Genomic DNA, 10,978 nt, shown 5'->3' on the forward strand with positions numbered 1-10,978 from the left:
TTAATTATTATACATGTCGGACAGGAAACAAATTGGAGTCAAAAGTTTGGCGCATTGACTTCACAGCCCTGGTGCAAACCACAGTACACAATACATGAGCTATTGTAAAACATAAGCCAGCAATGTACCGTAACTTTCATTGAAAGAGCGGAAACTATAGGGAGTATATTTATTAAAGGTCGATTTTAATCTATTTCAAATCGATCAACATCGAAGTTTTGTTTCTGGGGCTAAATCACTAATTTACTAACAGACAATTTTTCATTTATTTTTTTAAGTGTTAATAAACTGAGAGTTATGGTAAGACTTACCTTTGTTAGCTCTCTTTCTTCGAAGTCCATAGGGTCCACAGGGAGACATTGGGGTGTAGGTTGGACCTGGAGGACCGGACACCAACAGCAAAGCTTTTCAATCCCAGGATGCTCCGTTCCTTCTCCTTTTACCCTGCCCACAGCCTGAGGGCACTTCAGTTTTGTTTACAAGCCCAAGGCAGGAGCAGGATAGGAGAGAAGGAAGACTGGTACACTGAGGAATCACACTCTCACTCAGAGAAGGAAACAAGTGACCAAGAGAAGAAACCCATAGAAGCCAGGTGCGTCAGGGTGGGTGCCCTGTGGACCCTATGGACTTCGAAGAATGAGAGTTAACAAAGGTAAGTCTTACCATAACTCTCATTTTCTTCTTCAGGGTCCATAGGGCTCCACAGGGAGACATTGGGGATGTCTCAAAGCAGTTGGTCAATGATGGGAACGTTCCTGCACTGACAGGAGACCCTACGCCCGAAGGAAGCATCCTGAGAGGCAAATGTATCAAAGGCATAAAACCTAAGACAGGTGTGGACAGAAGACCAGGTAGCTGCCTTGCATAGCTGTTCAGCTGAGGCGCCACGCCGGGCTGACCACGAGGGATCCACAGAGTGGGTAGAATGAGCAGAGACTGTAGTCGGCACAGGGAGGCTCGTCTGCGTGTAAGCCTGAGAGTACCGCCGAGCAGAGGGGTAGCATGGAGCCATGGTGCCCAGGGTCAACATGTGAGAAATGTAAAATGTAATAAAATCCTAAATGATCTACAGAGATAGTCTTTTGATAAACGCACCCTATGCCACTCTCATGTCACCCCTGTCCTGAGTCCCTCTACTCACTGTGACTTTCTTTACCCCACCGCTCCCCACCCAGGGCACACTGCTGGGTGCAGGGGCGCCGAGAGGGGGGGGAGTGGGTACAGTTTGCCCGGGCTTCCAGAGGGGCCCGGCGGGGGCCCGGGTCTGGCGCCGCCCCCCCCTCACTTCCTCCCTCCCTCCCTCTGTAGCAGCCCAGCACACAGGGTGTGCTGGACTGCAGCGGGAGATTGCTTGCGGCTGCTAAGTAGCAGCCACAGCAATCTCCTATGCCTGAAGGGGGGAGCGATCACACTGATCGCGCCCCCCACTGGCTCTGCACCGGGCTGAGGGGCTCACAGGCCCCCTCCCCGGCGCGCAGCGACGCTTCGTGGCGCTGCAAAATTCTGTTTTTTTTTCAAGGGGGCCCGGCGTGGCTCTCTACGCCCCTGGCTGGGTGTTACTCGTGGCCCGACTTCACTCAGTTGTTTCTGTCCAGGGCGGAGGGCAAAATGACTGTCGTCAGTTGCTACCCTGCCCCAGGGTGTTCCTGTATACTGAGATGAGCGGTGCCAGAAAGCCCTGCGTCCAGTAGTTACCCACAGGCCTCTCAGCCACCTAGTCTGTCTCATTGTCACACACACACACACAAGAGCTGGATTATCATTTCATGGAGTCCTAGGAAGCTTAAAGATTCAGGGAACCTCCCCATTTCATCCGCCCCTGCATTGCCGGTATAGCCCAGCCTTTGTCATTTTTACTGACATTAACCCTATTGGTTTTGGCCTGTTGGTACATTCAGTAGACGTCCAGCCCACCCTCTGAGTCCAGACCCACATGCCTCTACACCATTTTTGTTTTTTTAATGAATCAAGTGACCTTTGTACAAAATGAATTAATGTATTGTCTTATCTAAACCAACCGCACATTTCCTACTATCTGTTCTCCCTTGTGTCTGTCCGTGCTTCTACCTGTTCCGCCTCCTGCCTCTCTGTGCCTCTATATGTACTGACTCTTTGTCTCTGTGCCCCCTTCTGCCTCTCTGTTCCTCTATCTGTACCTTCTATTCTTCTCTGTGCCTCTATCTGTGCTCCCTTCTGCCCCTCTGTGTCTCTATTTGTACCCCCTTCTGCCTCTGTCTGTACCTCCTATTCTTTCTGTGCCTCTAACTGTACCATCTTCAGCCTGTCTGTACCCTCTATTCCTCTCTGTAGGGCCTATTCATCATCAGAGGCCGTATGGCCTCCGATGATGAAGGATTGATCTCGCTGCAAGGGATACTTAAGTATCCAACTCGCAGCGGGGGAAACGTGACATCGGAGCAATTCATCATTGCTCCTGTGCGGGGACAGCTGCTCTGAAAAGCAGCTGTCCCCTCGGTTAGTATCACATCTACTTCTGTAGCTGCGTTACTTACCTCTTCCCGGTCATCCCGGCTACGTATGCGCCCAGCCACCGGGGAGGTAGTGAGGAGGCGGCAGAGGGATCCCTCTTCACATCCCCGGAACTCCTTCCCAGAGGAAGGAGCGGGGATCTGAGAGCAAGCGCCATCTGAAGATGGCACTTGTTCTCGGCAGCAAACTCCAAAAACTTTCCATTTTCTGAGTTTGCTGAATATCAGGGGGTCCATTTGGGACCCCTGATGATGAAACTAGCGTTTCCGCATGGTTACAGGGCCATCGATTGATTAATGAAGAGGCCCCTGTGTCTTTATATTTGCACGCTTCTGCCTCTATCTGTACCCTCTATTCCTCTTTGTGCCTCTATCTATAACCCCTATTCCTCGATGTGCCTCTATCTGTATCCCCTCCCCCCTTACTATATTTCCTACTGCCTGTTGAATGCAGCTTCCTCTGCTTACCTGCTCCAGTAGGGCAGCAGCTGGCCGGTCACAGATTTGCATTTGTACAGGTGCCCTGCCCCTCCTCATCTGCACCGCTCGGGTAAGCTTGCATCTCAGACACGGCACCATTAATGTCTGGCAGCCAGCTACTGTCCCACCCCCTGACGCATGCTATTGCCAGTGTAGCTACAAATCCACCCACACACACTTACACTAACCCTCCTCCAAGAAGTAGCGTGCCGCCTGCGCTCACTGTAGTGTATGCCACCGCACTTCCCCTGTTCCCCATCCCCAGTGTCAGCCCGGCAGTGTACAGTTCAGTGTCCACCTTGTGGATAACTTACCCCTGCTGGATGGCGCCCTCCATGGTGGGTCGGTGAGTCCCAGGCAGCTCCTCTTTACAGTCTCCTCTCCTGTGCAGTCCCCGCCCATCCGGCGTCATACGTCACATGCACGACTCGGGTCGGGAGCGGGGAGCGAGGAAGCAGGCTAACACGGCATGGGCTGATTAGACAGCTGCGGGCGGCTAGGCGGTAGGTGCCGGAGTTGGGCTGTGGCGCACCCTCTAATCTTTTCGGGGCCTGTAGCTTGCACTCCACCGAAGCGGCCCTCCCTACGCCCCTGCCGCCGAGAGTACCTAGCACAGGCTTGGAGTCATGGCACCATGGAGGGGTGATAGGGTGGCAGCACAGACGTCCAGAGGACAGTCTGGTGCTGCTCACCCTTCAGGTAGAAATAAAAAGCAAATAAAAAATAAATAAAGCTTGGGCTGCATAAGGCAGCTCCTTGCTGGACACCAACGAAACTGAAGTGCCCTCAAGCTGTGGGCGGGGTATAGGGGGAAGGACCAGAGCATCCTGGGATTGAAAAGCTTTGCTGTTGGTGTCCGGTCCTCCAGGTCCAACCTACATCCCAAGGTCTCCCTGTGGACCTTATGGACTTCGAAGAAAGAGAGTTAACAAAGGTAAGTCTTACCATAACTCTCATTTTATTAACACTTAAAAATATAAATGAAAAATTGTCTGTTAGTAAATTAGTGATTTAGCCCCAGAAACAAAACATCAATGTTGATCGATTTAAAATCGACCTTTAATAAATATACTCCCTATAGTTTCCGCTCTTTCAATGTAAGTTACGGTACATTGCTGGCTTATGTTTTACAATAGCTCTTGTATCGTGTACTGTGGTTTGCACCAGGGCTGTGAAGTCAATGCGCCAAACTTTTGACTCCAATTTTCTTCCTGTCCGACATGTATAATAATTAGGGATAACAAAGTTACAGGTGTACAATGGTAATATAAGGCCATTTTAGATAGATGTTGTGCTCTCCAGGAGGCTTCAGGGACCGGAAAGAAAACCGCTCTATGTTTAGAAACACCATTAGGAACTGGACACTGAGCACCCGTCATGGGTCTTTATTGCTATTAGTGCCATACGGCTATTGCCATGTGCCCTATCTCAGGAAGTGGTGACTGGGCACCCGACACATCTTTTATTGCCATGTGCCCTATCTCAGGAAGTGGTCACTGGGCACCCGACACATCTTTTATTGCTATTAGTGCCATACGGCTATTACCATGTGCCCTATCTCAGGAAGTGGTAACTGGGCACCCAACACATCTTTTATTGCTATTAGTGCCATACGGCTATTACCATGTGCCCTATCACAGGAAGTGGTCACTGAGCACCCGACACATCTTTTATTGCTATTAGTGCCATACGGCTATTACCATGTGCCCTATCTCAGGAAGTGGTCACTGGGCACCCGACAGATCTTTTATTGCTATTAGTGCCATACGGCTATTGCCATGTGCCCTATCTCAGGAAGTGGTGACTGGGCACCCGACACATCTTTTATTGCCATGTGCCCTATCTCAGGAAGTGGTAACTGGGCACCCAACACATCTTTTATTGCTATTAGTGCCATACGGCTATTGCCATGTGCTCTATCTTAGGAAGTGGACACCGGGCACACAGCACAGATCTTTTATTGCTATTAGTGCCATACGGCTATTGCCATCTGCCCTATCTCAGGAACTGGACACCGGGCACACGGCACAGATCTTTTATTGCTATTAGTGCCATACGACTATTGCCATCTGCCCTATCTCAGGAACTGGACACCGGGCACACGGCACAGATCTTTTATTGCTATTAGTGCCATACGGCTATTGCCATCTGCCCTATCTCAGGAACTGGACACCGGGCACATATCTTTTATTGCTATTAGTGCCATGCGGCTATTGCCATGATGTGCCCTATCTCAGGAACTGGACACTGGGCACACGGCACAGATCTTTTATTGCTGTTAGTGCCATACGGCTATTGCCATGCGCCCTGTCTCCTGAAGTGGACACCGGAAACCTCAAGGTAGAAGCTCCAAGACTTTGGTAATTCCCAATGTAACTAGCTGACAGTGAAGCCTTCTGGGGAGCACAACATCTATCTGGTTGATTTTTTTTTTTTTTTTTTAGTGTTTTGATGTTTTTGAGAGTCACACAGAAGGCTCTTCTTAAGAGAGTGCTGCATGGGTATTTTTTAGGTTTATATCCTGTTTGACTATCTTGATTATCATCAGTAGTGTCTGTGTTGTCATCATGTGGTGGTATGTGATGAGAAATGGTGGGAAAAAGCAGTAGTGTTTGGAGACTGGAAGTGACATCACTGACACGTGGAAGGGGTCATAGTTCAGGTCAAATGTCATTACTTGTGAATATAATTACATCATTTTTAGCACTGATCAGCTTTATATAATTATTGTTGGTGGTCTGTTCCATCTCCGATATGCACAGCGGGAGCTCAGGCATGCTACCACCCCGACTGCTTCCACCTCAGCAACAGGATAGACCACTCGGAGATGAGGACCGATGCTCCAGGAACAGGGAGTAAGTATAGTGGTGAGGGGACAGTATGGGGTGGAGTGGGGCAGGCTGAGGTGACCCGGCATAGGCAATCAGTTCTCTATCTGTGGATATTATTGGTAACTAGGAATCTTTCAATAAGTAGATACATATTTGGTTTACACAATTAAAGATTAGTAGTACATCTACCTAATACAAAGTTGTTATTGGTACATACGGTGACGTTTTTTGTGGGTTTAAAAAGCGCTTTTCATGGTTAAGTTTGTGGGCAGTGGGGATGGGGGAGGGGCGGGAAAGCATAGGAGGAACGTAGCTGCCAGGTATCCAAATAAGTATTCCGCTTCACTGTACACAGTTGTAAGAGCATATAGTGGCATTGATTATAGTGGGCATCAATGGGTAGATAAGTTATGGGTGTAAAGAGTGGATGAGTACTTTAAGTTTTTAATCAGACATTTAATATTAAAAATATACACAGAGCATTCAGTAGAGATGCAACAAGTCCCTACTATTCCCCCGCCTGTCTCTCTCTCCCTCTTTATGTCTCCCACTCCTCCTTCCTTGACTCCATTGCTCTCTCTTCCCATCTGGGAGGAGGCAGGTGGGGCGGCTCCTATGTTTATCTACCAGCATCTAGAAGCACTAAAGGCCCCCATACATGGGACGATTTGCAAACGATCCGATGTCATTTGCAATCTCCCTAGAACTCTCCCCAGAAGCTGAAGGGAGCAATGCAGCAAAAGCACGATGTTCCCCCAATCTATCGTTCACGATAGATTGTGTGCGATATGACAGATGCATAGCACGGATCTGGGAGATCTGTGCTACATGCATCTGTATGTCAATGACACAGATGCATAGCACGGACCAGGGAGATCTGTGCTACCTGCATCTGAGTCATTGACATAGAAGCACGGACGGGATCACTGAGACCCGTCTGTGCTGCTGTATATTTCAATGACACAGATGCATGCATGGACCATGGAGATCCGTGCTACATGCATCTGTGTCATTGACACAGAAGCACGGACAGGATCAGTGAGACCCATCTGTGCTGCTGTGGTTAAAAAAGATTCCTGTGTAAAAAAAAATAGGAAAAAGACGGCACGCCCGCCCCTCACAAAAAAAAAAAAGTTACCAGCCCCAGGCTTTTAGTGAGCCAGTGCTGGTTGTGCAAAATACAGGGGACAAAGAATATAGGGGTCCCTTGTATTTAAGCACAACCAGCACCGGGCTAGTCAGAACCAGTCCTGGTTGCCAAAATACGGGGGACAAACGACGTAAGAGTCCCCTGTATTGTGCACAACCAACACTGGGCTCTGATCCGGTCCTGGTTCTAGAAATACAGGGGGGAAAATGAGTAGGGTCCCCATGTATTATCCAGAACAGCACCAGACTTTTTCTAGCGGGTGGCTAATGCCACAGTCAGGGGAGCCCTTTCACCGGGTCCCCCAGCCGAAACATTAACCCTGTCCGCTAATCAACCCAGGCTGGGAATCCCCAATAAAGGGGTCCACCTCTCCAGGGCACCGCAGTCCCAGGCTGATAGCCCGGGCTATCCTCGGTATCCCTGGGAGGTGGGTGCCGGGTTATGTAGTGTAGTGCATTTGAAAGTGTTGAAAATATTGTCTTTTGCTGTGGAACTGCAGGTCCCAGCAAACCTCCGCCGCATGCTGGTACTTGGAGAACCACAAGTATCAGCATGTGGGGCATTACGGGCCTGCTGGTACCTGTAGTTCCACAGCAAAGCAATATTAAAATAAACACAGGACACAGACACCGTACAAATTGGTAACTAGCGGTCAGGAGTAATGCTTCGGCTGTGGCATTAGCCTCCCGCTAGAAAAAGTCAGATGCTGGCTCTGTATTTCCAGAACCAGATCAGAGCCCAGTGCTGCTTGCACAAAAATAAGGGGGAACCCTACGTTGTTTGTCCCACGTATTTTGGCAACCAGGGCTGGTTCTGACTAGCCTGGTGCTGGTTGTGCTTAAATACAGGGGACCCCTACGTCATTTGTCCCCTGTACTTTGCACAACCAGCACTGGGCCACTAAAAGCCTCCTTGGTCCGTGCTACATGCATCTGTATCGTGCATGACACTGTTCCGTGTGCACACATGTGGAACGATGTCATTCAAATCGTGAAAGATAGGTCGATATCTTCCTGCAGGTTCAGTTGACTTGCGATGACGATATACAACGGCAGAGGCACGCATCGGCAACGTTATCATGCCCACACACGGCACTTTTTATACGATTGGTCATTCCAATTGATCGAAAACATCGAAATTGTGTCAAAAAATTGCACCGTGTATGGGGATAATATATATACTTCTGGGGTAGAACTGCAATAGCTTCTCTTATGGGATTTCTGCTTATTTCTCAGTAGTAGTGGTCATTGTTTCACTTTAATGACAGAGGTGCTGGGGTCAGGTTTGGGGGGCGGGAGCAGCAGGAGGGCCAGCTTATTTGATTGGCTCCAGCAGCCCTGGCAAGTGGCGGATTTGATTGGCTCCAGCGACCCTGGCAGGTGGTGGATAATGTGAGAGTGACAGAAACTTGTCAGCGAATCAACAGCTCGTAGGTCAGGGGGAAGGCTGGCTGGTTTTTAAGGACCTCTAGTAATAACCTGAAATGCTGGTTTATGTAATACAGCTACTGGTGCATTCACACTTACAGAAGTCCTGTAGAAGTTTCAGGAACACCTGAAGGGAAGGTAAAGGTGTGAGTTTGGGGGAAGATGTTTTACTGTAACAGACATTTGGATTGGATTGGATTTAGAGGTGGATGCAAAGTGTTCACAATGGCGATGTTTGCACACTTGAGTGATTATTGTTGCATTGCACATGAGTCACACTGCGCATGCACCAAGACTGATTACCGCAATTGGTTGCATTGAGGATGTAAGCACAGAGTGATTGACAATAAAGGGGGTTTTAATAAAATATTACAAAAGTCAGTGTGAGAATCTTGTCGTTATTTTAATACTTTCTTTACAGGTGGATTACAAGTTTCAGAGGGCCCTTACTGTCCGGGCATGCTGGCTCTTGTTGTTCCACAAGTGCAGGCATGCCTTGCTGGGACTTGGGAGTCCCCCTGTAACAAACAATATTATCTATTATTTAACCATTAACCCTTAATTTCCTACCCTCCCGACACGGCCAGGAGGCTTCCGAATTTCAGCTGGCCCTCACGGCCACCAGAAAAAGTGGACAAGTCTCCCGGGTGCTGGGGACACCTGGCCGCCCGCTTCCCCAGTGAAGTGTCAGCAGAGGGCTGATGACACAATTTACTTTGAATCGCATCGTGTCTCCACAATAGTAGTGATCTCTGCATTGCATAATGGGGGCGGGGCCATGATGATGCCGTTACGTTATCACGCCCTAGACCCGGCCACCTCCTCTGAGCCACGCCATCCTCTGACCCACCCATCCCCGCCAAGCACCATCTCCTGCAAGGCCAACCTGGCTGCCTCTTCCTGGAGGAGGTACCCTTAAAGGTCGGTAAGAACACATTAAACCCACAGTCACCAGGGATAACCAAGGGCTGGTAGTTCCTCAGCAAGAGGGACCCCATTTTATTTCTTGGGTCCTGATTTTCCCATACCCCCCAAAAGTCCTACTATTCAGGGACTGCAGTGTCCCGTGGGGGGGGGGGGGGTAGCTGGGGGATACAGGACCCGGGTGCTGCAGTGTGTCTTTCTCCTGCAGCACTCGGCTCTTGTTACAGAGGAGCCAACAGTGCAGGCACTAGTCTCCGGGTGCATCCTAGGATCTCCCCTGGAGTGATGCAATCGGGATTTACAGATAGACCACGCCCCTTATGTTCAGCCACTCCCCTTCTTTGCCACGCGTGTGAGGGGGTTGTGAGGTGCGCATTGGGTGTCACCAGACACGGTGATGCCTCTGGCTACACCCCCTTTTTGGGCGCACGCATCTCAAGCGTTCAGAAGTGCTCCATCTAAAATTGCAAATGTTGGGAGGTACGGATTCCAGCCCTGGGCTGACTAGTTTGGGGCTGGTTGCTGTTATGGTGGGGGACCCCACGCTGTGTGTCTTTCTGCTATAGCGTCAGTCTCCCAGCTGGATTAACCTGGTGCTGGTTAATGAAAAATAGGGGGGACCCTACATCCTTTTTTTTTTCCTGCTAGTACCAGACAAGCCTCAGAGAGGCAGAGGTATTTAATGATTGGATTGGGTAACCCACACATACATTTTTTTTAAATATAATTTTAACTCTTTTGATGCTTTTACACCTAGTGAAGCCTGCACAGGTCATACTGATCTGTGCAGTGCTTCTCCAAAGCTCTCTTGCCACTGGCAGGTCTATTCTTTGGGCGAGTTTCCCCTGCTTTTTGTTTAATCTTAATTGCCGACTATTTTGAACTTAAAGATCAAAGCCGACAGACTTTAGAGCTGCAAAAAACTACCGACATCGATGTCGGGTTTCCAACGCAGGCTGAACCCCGACGTATGAGATGATAGCCGCTTTTTATAAAGCCAAACGCCGTTTATGTGCGTCAGTTTTGGTTTAGGATCGAAACCGACCATTAGTCAATTAACCCCCTAGTGTGTATGTGTGTGTAGGGAATATAGACTGTAAGCTCCACTGGGACAGGGACTGATGCAAATGGCCAAATACTCTCTGTAATACACTATAGAATATGGATGCACTATACAAATAACTGGTAGGCAATGAATTGGCAATAGATTTAAATTTTGTGATTCTTGGCAATTCTGTGTGTTGTCCCTGTATACTGTTGGTAGCATTATATATATATATATATATATATATATATATATATATATATATATATATATATATATATATATATATATAATTTCTCTGTATAGCTAACTATTCTATATATTCAATACTTGTTTACTGTATATATATATATATATCTATATCTATATATATATATATCTATATGTATAAATATATATATATATATATATAACATCTATCTATGTATAAGCATGATACAGTGCAGACAGCATTGGGATGATGTGTGGCAGACGTATAGCCCGCCATCATACAGCCACACACAGCCGGGCTCAGTGGCAGCTTCTCAGGTACAGGACGCAGCAGCAAACGGTACCGGGAACAGTGACAGCCGGAGTCACTATGGGGACAGATCCTCCTCCTCCTCCTCAGCGTCTCTCTGTAGCCATGGTTA

This window comes from Taudactylus pleione, unplaced genomic scaffold, assembly GCF_031769625.1.
Source record: "Taudactylus pleione unplaced genomic scaffold, aTauple2 ptg000800l, whole genome shotgun sequence".
Taxonomy (NCBI): domain Eukaryota; kingdom Metazoa; phylum Chordata; class Amphibia; order Anura; family Myobatrachidae; genus Taudactylus; species Taudactylus pleione.